This window comes from Apis dorsata, unplaced genomic scaffold (genome assembly GCF_000469605.1).
Source record: "Apis dorsata unplaced genomic scaffold, Apis dorsata 1.3 scaffold_83, whole genome shotgun sequence".
Classification (NCBI taxonomy): Eukaryota; Metazoa; Arthropoda; class Insecta; order Hymenoptera; family Apidae; genus Apis; species Apis dorsata.
In genome coordinates, this window is record NW_006263381.1 from 789,406 (window position 1) to 803,968 (window position 14,563).

The 14,563-nt window shown below is 32.1% G+C and overlaps 1 protein-coding gene across 11 annotated transcripts in view; it reads left to right on the forward strand.

Moving 5' to 3' along the window:
- Positions 1-14,563, forward strand: part of LOC102676951 (protein couch potato-like) — a 170,501-nt gene that overhangs the window by 18,776 nt on the left and 137,162 nt on the right. The gene's annotated exons all lie outside the window — the stretch shown is intronic.

Consider the following 14,563-nt stretch of genomic DNA (forward strand, 5'->3'; position numbering starts at 1 on the left):
TATTAATCAAATGTTCTGTTTTGAATTATATAGTTTTTTATGATGATATAATAATTTATATTTTTTTTACATTTTTTTTATGTTAAATTAAAAAATTTAATAATTAATTAAAAATCAAATAGTCAAGCAAATACTTTATATATTTAAAATTAGGTTAAACTAATCCTAACAATTTTATCGATTTTTCAATATTTTTCATAATTTTCACGATTATTTTAGTGATTATAATTTTATAGTTGCTGAATTAAAAAAAAAAATACATCGACATTTTACAGAACTTCCGGTTTTCGTTTCAGCACGTGTTATAACGTTTCGTTGACGCACATGTCTCAATGTCAATCGTATATCTTTACAAATGTTTTCAAACATCCCTCGAGGAATAAATCTGGAGAAATTAAATTGTGCAGGCCAGCTAACTGAATTGGCACAGAAAATGGGTTCTCCATGCTCTCGAATAGAGAAAATTCTCTGCAACTAAGTTGAGATTATTTCTAAATTTTTGAGATTATTTAATCGAGATATTATAATTCTAAATTTTTCGAATTCTATCTTTCTTAAAACTTATAATATCTAAATCGTAAAATTTATATTTCATTTGTCATAATTCATTTTGATTCACTTCTGTTTAATAATATTTTTCTTAACGTATTCCATCTTTGAAATTATTTTTTACATATAAATTAAATTCGTCTTTCTTTCTTTTTTTCTTCTTCCACAATATGCACTAAAATTTAAAAATTTACAATTAGAGTTTAATTCAATTATTGAGTAATTTACATAGCATATAAAAATTAAAAATATCATATATTAAACATTAAACATCAAAAAATCATGACAATACATAACATAATGTATTAAATATTAAAAATATTTTTCCATAATCATGGAAATATTACGTTTCACGCGTGAGAATGAGAAGTAATTAACACGCGAATAATCTATCAAGCAACACTGACAGAGAACTCGGTGAGAGAAGTGGCGACATGTCTGTGGCACTTCTGGCAAAAGTTATGGAGAGCGCGAGATTCTTGGCACTTCTGGCTTTCGTTTCACACCCGTACAATTCATAAATATTATATATATGTATTCTCGATTTTCCTCTCTCGACTTTCGTATTTTACATATTCTATTTTAAATTAGACATTTTCGACTACTAATCGCGCGCAATTATTTTACGTATGATCAAACATCGTGTAATAACTTAAACGGTACATACCTAGCAGTAACCGTTGAGACCAATCCATATATCACGTCTGTTCCTTTGTCTGTGACAATAAGTTATATCATAAGATTGTAAAATTTTCGAAGGAAATTCAGAAAAAAAAAAAAAAGAAAGAAATTCCGGAATTTATCGACGTCAAGAGAAAATATTCCTACTGAATATTTGTCTAGTGAAAATTTGCGAAAATAAATCTCGATAAATTACATCGAAACATTAATTTAATTGTGAATTATAATTTTCCAGAGTGTAAAATGTTTTAATCGTTTGAATTGCGACAGCGTAGCAATTGTGTCATCGAAATTTCTTATAACTAGTATTGCTTATGAATTCCTTGCATGTAATTGCGTGAAAATAATTATAAGATTATTTTGATCGATTTACATTTCATTGATTCACTTTGTCTTAGCTAACAATAATACTTATTTTTCATTATATATTATATCATTCGTTTATATCATCGAAATCCTTTTTTTCAAATAATTATAATTCAAAAATTATAAATTATTTTATATTGTCACGATAACAAAAATTCGAACAAAAATTTTTTAAACGATCAATGATAGATAATTCACTTTTTATTGAAGGGATTGTACAAAGAGTTTAAGTAATTTCGAAAAATTAGGTTGAGAACCACTGGTTGCCTATCTTCTTGCAACACGTGTCTGCATACGGGCAACGCGATATTCTATCATTGGCATCGTAGATGTGCTTTGCAACCATAACCATAGATACATACCATAACCGTCACATTTTCACGTTGTTCGAGTCGTTTCATCGGTAGGATCTATCATTTTGACACCTGCACTTCCGGTCGTTGTCCGAGGAGAATGACTTCACTTATAATCACGTATAATTGCGTAGTATATTTCTTTTCAATTTGCGCAACTTTCGATTTCGAACAAATCTCTACAATAAATTTTATGGATCGTTTACTAGATAACTTCTAATTTCGAGTTTATAGATTCTTGGAAAGCATTTATAGTTTTAGGAAAATAACATTTCGTTACTTGAAGCTTATTTCTATTAAAGAGGAAGAAGAAAAGAAATCAAATGAATAACAATCCGTAATGACAATTTTACAACGGAACGTATTTAACACGTTCATATATAATGTCGTAACATGAAATAAAAAAAATTGTCATAGAAAAGAAAAAAAAAAAAAAACAGCAAAAACAATGTTATGTTAATACATGCAAAAGCCGAAGATCGCAGGTCTCTTTCACGTTACATTTAATTTAATTGAAAAACAAAAAAAAAAAAGAGAATAAAAAAAAATAAGACAAAAATACACGAAAATACACAAAAAAAATAAAAAAAAAAAAAAAAAAAAAAAGAGAAAAAAAAAAAATAAGACAAAAATACACGAAAATACACAAAAAAAATAAAAAAAAAAAAAAAAAAAAAAAAAAAAAAAAAAAAAGGTATAGCGACGATGTCACGTCGATATCGTAGGAAGTGAAGGATATCGATTGAGGAGACGGTACATCCGCACCTGCAACATGTGCGCACGCAGCGATATCTTAAAATGCAGGCGGTCCACTTAACTTGAAGGGTCCTGTCGGGTCCTTTTCTCTTTCATACGGGTATCGGATTACATGGGTCAATGTTTCCCGTGGCTCGATATACTATGCAAATATTGTTTGCATTTTCATGTAGATTTTTTTTTCCACCTTTACCATATAAAGAAGATGTTACACGTAAACGGAAACGCGTTGCCCTATACGTGATATTTATTCACCCGGATTAATCGACTGCTTCTGTTACCTAGATTTTAATACGCGCGCCCATTAAAGGCGAGATGATTGTTCCGATTACCTTCGATTCTCCACGCTTTGAGGAACGAATTAAAGAAACTGAGTCAAGTTTGACGTTCTGCTGCTTATAGGTATTCGAATATACCTTTGAATTTATTTTCTTTCTCTTTATTAAATTTGAATAATAATTTTTTGTATAGTAATTTAAATTTCGTATGCAAATTTTTTTTCGAAATGTGTAGGTTAATTTTTAAACATCATTTCTTTTTTTATCATCTTATATATAATCGTAATAAAAATTATCGAGGAAAAAGATCTCGAGTCAGATTATTTAAATTAATCATTTAATTTCAAGTTTTTCGTTAAATAAAACCGATCTGATATAATACTTTTTAAATTAGATAGCGAAATTATATCCGGAAAATTTAATCCTAGTTTGTTGTTGAACAGCATTCGTATAATAATATCTTTGTTCCAAAACATCATTGTCAACTTTCTCATAGTTGGAAAGTCTGAAACTGGACCAATTTAAACGTCGAAGTATACATGTCTACATTCGTTAACTTAAAATTATATGGAAAGTTTTCAGACCTCTTTCCAGATAAATATATAGTAAAAATCTATTTATTATTTTTTTATCTAAGAAATCTGAAAAAAATTGCAGAATTAAAATTAAACGTTTAATCCACGTTACATCATAATTGTATTCTTTCTTTTTCTGTAACTCGATGTTACAACTTGTATTGCTCGTTCAAGGTTTCCACGACACGAAAGGCGTGTTCGTGTTCTACGATTGTTAAAGATAGAAATCATTTTTTAACATTTTTCTTTAAATAAACTTAAACATTTTCACGTACACACACGCATTTCTCTCTTTCTCTCTCTCTTTCTACTTTTATCGCAAACAAAGTGGAGGAGAAGAAAAATTTTTCCAATCTATGTTTCCATAATCTTTTCTCGTAATCGTATAGACGTATAAATTATACATCTACGACTCAAAAAATAAACGCTGAATTTCTCGCATTTCTTCTCCATCTCATTCACTCTCGATATTTCTTATCTCAAACGAATTCTAATCGAGAAATAAATCAAGAAAATAACCAGTTACCAATTGTATCTATTTTTTTTAATAAATAAGTCTTGGATTCGATTTTCGCGTCGAAGATAGCAAGACATTAATATTTTGCACTCTCAAAAACAAATATAAATGTTAATACATTCGTTGGAACACCTTTGGAGGGTCGATTCTAGAAACGTAAACAAAAAATTGGTATACGAAAATGTGGTCGTATTAAATTACGAGCAATTTATCGCTCGTTAGAGGAAGCGAGAGGAGAAACAGAGAAGAGGATACATCGGTGTAACAAGGACAGAAGAGCGGTCTCGCTCCATTTCCATCCACGATAAATAAGCCTCGATCGAAATTTTTATTTCTCTTCTGGAATCTATCCCTCTCCAAAGATAATCTTTCCCACGAACGAATTAATATCCTGTGTACATTTTTCTCAAACATCGATTTCTCGATTTTCTTAAAATTCTTATTATCAGCCCCTCTCTCTTTTTCCATCTTTATTGAAACAAGTCACGTATCGTGAACGGCAGAAATGTATTTCGTAATTACACCACGGTGTATATAATCGATTAAACGTACGTGCCACGTCGAGGCTTCCATTTTTCTTCTTCCTTTTTTTTTTTCCTTTCGTTATCCCACTTATCCCAACGTTTACGCGAACGATACTCATATACGTTTCCCGATTTATAGTTCTTAATAACATCGATGTTTCTTATAATCTAATCCTTGATTTACGACGAAAATTTCGTACTTTCGATCTTTAAAACGTGACTTTTTTTTTTTCTCATACAATAATAATTGCAATTTCGATCGATTTTGATATAGTCTTGATTTTCTCGGGAACAAGAAATTATTACAATCTTTTTATAATCTTTTTTTTCAGCGATTTTGTTATCAAGGATATTTTTAATTGGATGCTTCGGATCTCGATTTAAAGCGGGAGATTTACTCGTCGATTTTTTCTTTTTTAGATTTAATGAAATTTTGTTATGGTGTTAATTAGGTGTCATTATTTTATCATTTTACTTTAGATAGGAGAAATGCTCGTGTAGATTAATGCTATCTTCTTTGGGATTAATTAATTCATTTAGGATAGAGAAATTTTTCTTCGAAAATTATCGCATAATTTCCACGTGCTTCGTGTTTCCCTCGAAAAATGATCAGCTTGTCCTTACATCTTTTCCAATCCCTGTGATCAAATAATTCGAGTTTCAAAAAATTTTTAGATCAAACATTTACGCACGAGGATCAAACCTGCTTCGCGATTGAAAGGATTATTTCTGTTACTCTTCAATTTCATTCCAAATCATAAACGGAGCAGGGAAAGAAAATCGTATCACGGTTTGTAAATCGACGAGAAACCCAACAACGCGAATTCCATGAAGAAACTTTCGATATAATTGGAGCCTCCATAAGCGTAATCTTCGCCAACGATCTTCAATATAAACTTACTTTCAATTTTATCGCCTAAATTAACATTAATAGCATTGCAGAATAAATTTCCCCACTTTCGACGCGAAATTTGAAATCATATTTCGAATCTTCCTCTTCTTCTTCTTCTTCTTCTTCTTCTGATCGAAAAATTCGAGATCTAACGCCACGAATACGGCAAGCAATTTTACAAATCCCTCCAAAACTTCGACCAACTATTTTTTTTTTTTTCTTTTTTTCATTTATCCGCTCGATTTTATTAACGAGACGAGGCAGGGATTGCAATTTACTTTTGATCGATGGTGTAAACGGTCCGCCAACGTTACCACGGATAAACATTGCGCGTGATTCGTGAATCACGATCGATCGATTCAAACAACTAACGTCTAATCAGGTCGCGTTAATCGGGTCGATAGCTATTTGTACGAATAGGTTGTGAACGTATTCTTGGCTGGATACGGCCCGATTTTCGTCATTTATCCATTAAGGGCTTCTACTAATGATCTTCGTTTTTCGAATACGTATGTGATGCATTCAGAATAATATATGTTGACATGAAATAAGGAGTGATAAGGAGAATAATTTCTACATAAATAGAGAGTGATTTTAGGTATAATTACATTTTTGTTTATTATCGAATGCTTTCAACAAAGCGAAAATCGGAAATTTGAAAATATTCAAGTTATGCAAGTGTGAAATTTCCTTATCTTTCTTTGTCAAAGGCAATTATTTGATCGTGCAAGTGCCTCGAATGAGTGTGTTTAGAATTTTCTATAAACGCAACGTTTTTCTGTGAACCTTTTTAACGTTCTTTATATTAGAACGAAGCTCTAAAAAAGATGAATTCGCATCAGATTATTTCGTTCCACGATGCGTGAATCCGTTTGACAATAAAACTGTCGAGAGTTGCTCTCGAAAATTATTTCTTTGCCGGATAGTTACTCTCGATGTTTGAAAAATAACGAGAGCGAATATATTTTGAGGTAAAAATTGTCGAGAGTTTTGGATTCTTCCTCAAAAGTTTGAATCTAGAGTAGAATCTCATTCTCAATATAATAATTTCAGAATAAAAGAGTTATTCTTGCGAAAGATAGATTCAGTATTCATTAATGAAAAATAATCTTAAGGATACATTTCAAAGTTGTTCGAATACATTTCGAGAATTGCTAGAATCTTATATTACTCTCAATAGTAACGAAAAATAATCTTAAGGGTGCGAATATATTTCTCTGGAAAATTATTTCTTTACTGCTCTAGAATAGTTACTCTCGATGTTTGAAAAATAACGAGAGCGAATATATTTTGAGATAAAAATTGTCGAGAGTTTTGGATTCTTCCTCAAAAGTTTGAATCTAGAGTAGAATCTCATTCTCAATATAATAATTTCAGAATAAAAGAGTTATTCTTGCGAAAGATAGATTCAGTATTCATTAATGAAAAATAATCTTAAGGGTGCGAATATATTTCTCTGGAAAATTATTTCTTTACTGCTCTAGAATAGTTACTCTCGATGTTTGAAAAATAACGAGAGCGAATATATTTTGAGATAAAAATTGTCGAGAGTTTTGGATTCTTCCTCAAAAGTTTGAATCTAGAGTAGAATCTCATTCTCAATATAATAATTTCAGAATAAAAGAGTTATTCTTGCGAAAGATAGATTCAGTATTAATTAATGAAAAGTAATCTTAAGGATGCGAATATATTTCAATATATATCAAGAGTTGTTAGAATCTTATATTACTCTCAATAGTAACGAAAAATAATCTTAAGGGTGCGAATATATTTCTCTGGAAAATTATTTCTTTACTGCTCTAGAATGGTTACTCTCGATGTTTGAAAAATAACCCTGCGAATACGTTTCGAAGTAAAAACTCTGGAGACTTCTTGCTTTCGAAAGTTAGATTCTTCTTCAAAAGTTAGAGTCTTATGTTATTGTCTCGAAAAGTGATTTTAAGGGTGCGAATAAAATTTTGGAGTAAAAAAGGATTATTTTCGAAAGATAGATTCAGTGTCCAATGAAAAGTAATATTGAAGAATTGCTCTCGAAAATTATTTCTTGCTTTAATAATAATTATTCTCGATTTGACGAAAAATAATCCTACATTTCAAAGTTGAAGACTTCTTGCTTTCGAATTAGATTTTTCTTCAAAAGTTAGAATCTAGAGTCTTATGTTACTGTTTCGAAAAGTAATCTTAAGAGTGCAAATAAAATTTTGGAATAAAAAAGGATTATTTTCGAAAGATAGATCCACTAATGAAAAGTAATCTTGGAGGATTGTTCTTTTGCTGCTTTAATAATTACTCTCGATTTGACGAAAAATAATCCTACATTTCAAAGTTGGAGACTTCTTGCTTTCGAGAATTAAATTCTTCTTCAAAAGTTAGAAAACAGAATACATTTCAGAATAAAAGAATCTTACTTTCGAAAGATAAATTCAGTGTCCACTAATGAAAAATAATTTTAATTTCAAGAGTTACTTTTCTACTTCTCTAAGAACAGTTATTCTCGATGCTATATTAAAAATAATTCTACGAATTTCAAAATAAAAAAACTCCAAAGACTTCTTACATTCGAAAAAATTAAACTCTTCTTCAAAAGTTCGAATCTAGATTAGACTCTTACCTACTCTAACAGAATATATCTCGAAATAATATTCTCAAATAATTACTTTCTTCCAAATATATACTTCCACAAATGAAAAATAATCTTAACAATTACTCTCTAAAGTTAAATTCTTGTCCATAATTGCATTATTTACTCGATTAAAAAAAAGAATCCTCGCCAATTTTCAACATTTATTCATCAACAAAAACAATCCTTGATCACAAATACACGTGCATCGAACGTGATAAAATTCTCTAATGCGTAAAATACAACACAATAGCACAAACCAATGACAATCGTCTTAAAAAGAGGAGAAAAACCGATTCGAGACGATAAAAGAATCGACTTACGAACGAATATTTGGAATCGAGAGGGATGATCGGTCGACGAAGTCTCTCGATTAAAAAGGGGGTGGTGTCCGTGCAGAGGAGGAATCGTGGGAATCCGTGGGGGTCCGCGGTATGACGTCCAGGGGACGCAACAAGGGATATCCAAGCCGAGCGGCGAATCACACCGGGAGCAACGGGATAATTAATTAATCGGGCTCGTGGATAAGCTTTTCGTCTCCGGCCCCCTCGTTGTCTCGTCTCGCTTGTCCTCGAGCGGTCGCCGTGTAAATGGGGGCTTTAATTGCTCAAAGGGGATCGTTAGGCCAAAATCTGCTTTCCACGATGCGCTGGCCTTCGAAGAGATCTGGGCGCGACGGGGAATCGGCGAAATGAAATAAAAATGGGTGGAGGTGGATGGCGAGAAAAGATAATCGAACGTATTCTTTCGAGACGAACAATGGCGGAGGGATAATAAAAATATCGTACGTTTTTTACAAGTAGCTTGTATGTTATGGTGTCTTATAAATTTCTTTCTTTTGTTTCATACGATATTTGTTGTTTAAGATTGATTTATTGATTTTGTTCTATCACTTTCTTTCATTTCTTAAGAAGCTTCGTTATTCTCTCTTTCCAAAATTGTTGGGAGACTTGTTCGCAAAGTATTTCCTCGAGTTGTGTTTTTATTTTGTTTATGGTTTATCATGAAGAGAATTTTTTAAGGAAAAAATGATAGAGCAAGATTTCTGGGGCTAATAAACAAGTCTGCATGTTTACATAAAAATAGTCAGTTAAAATCCATAACGTGGTACGAAAGAAACTTATGAGGTATCCTGAGAGTATTATTTTATTGGATTATTCGGAAAATAAGTTTGTTTTTTTCATGACAATGAAAACGTGAACAGTCGAATCAACAAATTTAAAATTCAATCTCAATTTCTCGAATTGTTATTCGTTGGTTTGCTTCGATCGATACTTATTTTATCTTTATCGATCGATCTTCCAGAACGTGGCGCATCTTTAATTTTGAAAACCTGTTTTGACACTGGCCTACCAAGTTGATACAACTTCTTCATAGCGTAACTTTTTTTTTGCTTGAACAACATTCTTACCTTTTCGGTAATAAAAAAGTAAAATATGCCGAAAATGCTCCTTTCAATCTTGCATCTTTGTTATCATGCACGAAGAACACAATCGTGAACAGAATTGAATATATTTTTCTTATAAATAAACCACGAAATGCCAACTCTCGAAATATATAAGTAACAGAACGGTTTAGAGTGAAGTTGGCTGTGGATAAACTAGCGACGCTCGCGTGAAAAAACGAAATTACTTTTCGAACAACCTTCGTCCCTTTACGTCTTCTTCTTTGAAAAGTAAACGCACGAAGATCGAAACGAAGTGAATTAGAAATTCTTCTCATTACAGAGATAATAGAATAATAATTTATTAATAATTCACTTTTTAAATATTTTTAAATATAAAACAATTATTCTGACTTTTCTACTTAATTCCAAATCGAATGGTCGACTCGATTTGAAAATTAAAAATTCAAATTTCGAAATTTCGAATTGATTTGGAAGAAAAATTTTTCGATTTTCGAAAGTTTCGAATGAAAAGAAGAAAGTCTCCTCTCTCTCCCTCGTGTTTTTAATTAATAAAAATTATTTTATGAAAATTATCGCGTGCTCCGAATCGAAAAGCCGAGATTCGTATGTTTCTAAACGGGGTCACGAGGTGAAGAAAACATCATCTCTTCTCCGTACAATTTTTTTCTTTCCTTCCTCCCTCTTTTCTACGCTCTATTCGAGCGTATACCAACTTGACTCACAATTCCAAAAGATACAACGAGCTGCGTTCAAGGAAAAATTTGTTGGAACAAGGAGCAATAAAAAAATATGTCAAATTACTTTCTAAAAAAGTGTAATTAAATTGATCTAATTTTATCATTAATGACAGACATTATTTTGTACATAAAACGGTTTCATACGATTTCATAATTCCTTAGCATCATACAATAATAATTTTCTTCTTTAAATTGTTCGATATTTGTATTAATTAGTTTTAAATATTTTTATAATGTGTTTGGAAATTTTAAAATTTTAAAAGAGATTAACGAAATTCCTCGAGGAGAGATTAGTGTTCTCGTTTGGGTCTTTAAAGACGAAGTTTGCAACGTCATATCATCTTGTCTCCAGGGAGACAAAGCCAGTGCGTTACGCGATGCGTTTTCATCCATCATTTCCTAAGATTAAGGATAAAAGTTTGAAAAATGCGAAAAACAATTTAAATTATCGATGGATCGTAATAACAATATTCGAAACTGAAATCAGAAGTCGTTGAAAGTTTTAAAATTTTGGAAAATTCAAAAAGAATTTCGTTCGTACAGTTTGATGGAAAAATTTTTTTAATCCTAGTAATTAGCTTCGAACAAAGAAATATCTAATTTAAAAATAATCTTCCATCGAAACAAATTTTCGTCTTTTCTTTCGCTTATCTATCCATTTAAAATTAAAGCATCCCCTGTTTGATTAATACGCACGTGTTGCACACACGCGTATAAAAAAGAACTAAATGCTCTTCATATTTTCTAACAATTTTTCCCACCACGCTCATTTTCCTCCGCGTGGATTTAATTGCAAGAACGTTCGTTTCATCCCCTGCCAATTTCACCCTCCGCTTGGAACGAAAGCTCGAAGATTAATTAAAAACGAAGCTCGTGTCTCGGTAGGAGTAAAAGGAGCGCAAGTTCGTTAATTCCGTTCACCGGGTCACGTTTCACTTTCGTAAACGAAACAAAAGCCCCTGTTTTAGACCAGGTGGAATCACGAGGCAAGCAAGCGAGCAAGCTTCCACGTCCACGTGGAATCCTCTCCTAATTTTTTTCTTTCTCTTTTTCTTCTTTTTCTTCTTCTTCTTCTTCTTCTTCTTTTTTCGATACCCGATACTCTCTCGGCACCGCACGTTTCCAACCAACGATACAATTTTCACGTTGATCGTTTCCATCGTCGTGGCGTCCCACGTGGTCGATTCACGTCCTTGGTTACGAAAGAAAAATTGCGGTGTCCGCCGATCTTACCGATTACCACCTTACCTTACGATCATTTGTTACGTGTGTTTTTCCGACTAGTTGTCACGGCATGTCGACGAGAATTATATCAAAATTTTTCAGCTAAAAATATTCTCCTTTTTTTTTCTTTTCAACTTCTTCAGGGACATCTCGATAACACATCGAATCAGATTTGATTGTCCGGTAAAATAAAATATTATCGCTTCGCTTCGAGTCTCTGTCCAAGTTAAAAGATTCTGTAAGCGAAGAGTTTTCTTTTTTTTTTTCGAATAATTTTAATTAAAAAAAAAAAAAAGAAAAATTAAACGATTTTAGATTTCGATTCGAACGCTTTTTTCGATAAATTTATCCGGAAGAAAGGAGAGACCGATTATTCTTAATTTAATTAACCAACGTAGCAAATATAAAAACTATTCATAAAGAATAATAAATATTCATCAGCCAAGATAAAATTGCAAACACTCGAAAACAACTTACCTCCGACCTTTATGTTAAATAAAAATCCATATATCAAGGAAGAGGAGGAGTCGATTTATTTATAAAGCGTCGTATTTTCGAGCGTGTAATTTCGTGTTACATATTCCTCGGCCCGTGTATAATTCGAAAATATAAAACGCGAGGGAAACGAAAAAGAAATCTATCTACCGATCTTTCCTTTTTTTTTTACTTTTACTTTAATATCGAACGAAAACGTGTGCCCAGCTGATCGATCCGGGCACCGTTGCGAAAGGAAGAAAAGTGGCGCGGCATTTCTATGGAACGAACCGTGCGCGCCGGATGAGCGCTTGTGCGCATGCCCAATTCGATCGATGCCCACGTTCATTGACATTGGCCAGATACACGACGTTTTCGCGCGTTTCGGGCAAACGATGAAAGACAGTTTTCACCTTTCGTTCCGATTATTTCTAATATTTCTTCTATTTTTTTTTTCTTTCTTTCTTTCTTTAAACGACGAGGAGATGAATTTCAATCGTGTCCAATTTATCGTGTATATAATCGATTATATTTCGTTCCTTTTTATTGTTTTCTTTTAGATGAAAATTTTCTAAAATTTCTAAAACCAAAGGAATTCGATATTTCGATAAATATTTCGATAAATAGAAATTTAAAATTTCGTTAGTTTTATGATAAATGGATGTATATTTTTCTTTGCATCATTCTCGTTCGATGATAATTTTTACATTGAGATTGTTTTGATACGATTGAATGGAAATTTTCATTTGACGAGAAACGAACGTTTTCAGTGGTATGATAAACGGATGGAGGTGGATGAGGAGACCAGTGTCCGTGTCCTTGAGCCGGTTAAAGGAAACACGAAATTGTCCTGGAAATAAGTAATTTTCAGTGGTATGATAAACGTTGTACATTAGGAAAATGATAGCTCTTTGTTTGGAGCGCTTCCTTACTCGTAAACTCATTACTCACTGGTTTTCTTTAAAAGATCGCTCGAGATGGGTTCAGAGAAGATGAAAATGTTTTATTCCTTCGTGTCAATCTTTCTCAAAGGATTTTTTCCCCTCCTCTCTCCGTTCTACAATTTCGTCGTCAGAAACCGTGAATTTTCAGTCGTATAACATTTTGCTTCTTTCTTAATGATTGAAATCTTGTAAAATCTTGTAAAAGAAAATTTATTCAAATCGAATTATTCTTTTGCATCGACGTCTTAATATATAATCACGTCATAGCCATCCATATTCGTGGATTAATTTTAATTTTATTTTATATATAATATATGCATTTCTATCGTTGTTTATTTATTATATTTTGGAAAAATAAGTAATAATAATATTCTTAACTTCGGCAATTTAACGTTGGCAATTTCTTTCAATGTTTGAGCGGTCGATATATCTTCTTACATTTTTTCATTTTACAATTTTTAGTTTTTATCATTATTTTGTTAAATTATCATCCATATTTATCAGATAATTTATAGGATAGGATTGTCGAGGATATCTTGTTTCAATTATCATAACTTATTTTTTTAATAAGCATTTTTTCCTTAACATCTGTTTCTTTACTATTTCCAATTCTCAAGGTCCAGTTTATTGGTACAGTTTGTCAAATTCGAAGCGCTTTCCAAGTTGATTGCTACTTTTTTGCTACATCTGCCACGCGGATATTTTGGATTTATCACTTAAGGATTGGAATCACAATTATATTTATATATGGTTATAATGTATATATATTTTCAATGAAATAATAAAATTACAATAAAAAAGCAGTATTGTTCTCTAAAAGAAATTAAATCTGTATACAAGCTGAAAAAAAATAATAATTTTGTCCAATTACCTTCTATCGTTTTGTCTTTTATTTTCCCTTCACACGGGGATACAAAAATTGTATTTCGTAAGATGGATCGATCCAACTCTATTCTATCAGCAAAAATTCGCTCGTGAGTCGCATATTGATCGAGAATTACAAGATGGTGTATTAAAGGAACGGAGATTCGTTGTTATTCGACGCAACCACCCGACCCGTAATTACGGACCGAGCAATAATTAATCACTCGGTGATCCGGACTCGACGTCCCTCTTTCTCTCCTCCTTCTTCTCCCTCTCTTAGCTATGGTCGATGATCGCCTTATCCTAGTTTCTGATTTCGACGACACCGGAAATAGTTTCGAAGCCTCTTGCACCGATACGAGACCTGCCAATCGGTATGTCCTCCCCTCCCCTCCCTCCTCTTTCTAATAGTCGATCGTTATTTCCAAGTGGTTTTCGGCGAACGCCGTTCTTGACGAATGATATGCACGTTCGCCGTTCTCAAATTTTCGCTCGTGCACACGTTCACACGATTTTCGTCACTGAATGAATTTTAGTTGACTTCGAAATATATATATTTATCGTTGAAAATTACAATAAGATCGTATTCAAGAGTATTTTTAATACCCTTGTCGAAGTGAATTTGGGAATTTAAAAGTTATAATAGATTTATGACAATTGCGATGAATTTATCGGAGCGATTCTAGGGGTCACTAGATTTTGAATCATCGAATCGTACATATTCGGTAATGATTCGGCTCGAAATGAATCGAGGATAATTACAGGAAATTAAAAATATCTCATTTCGATAACAATATCGAA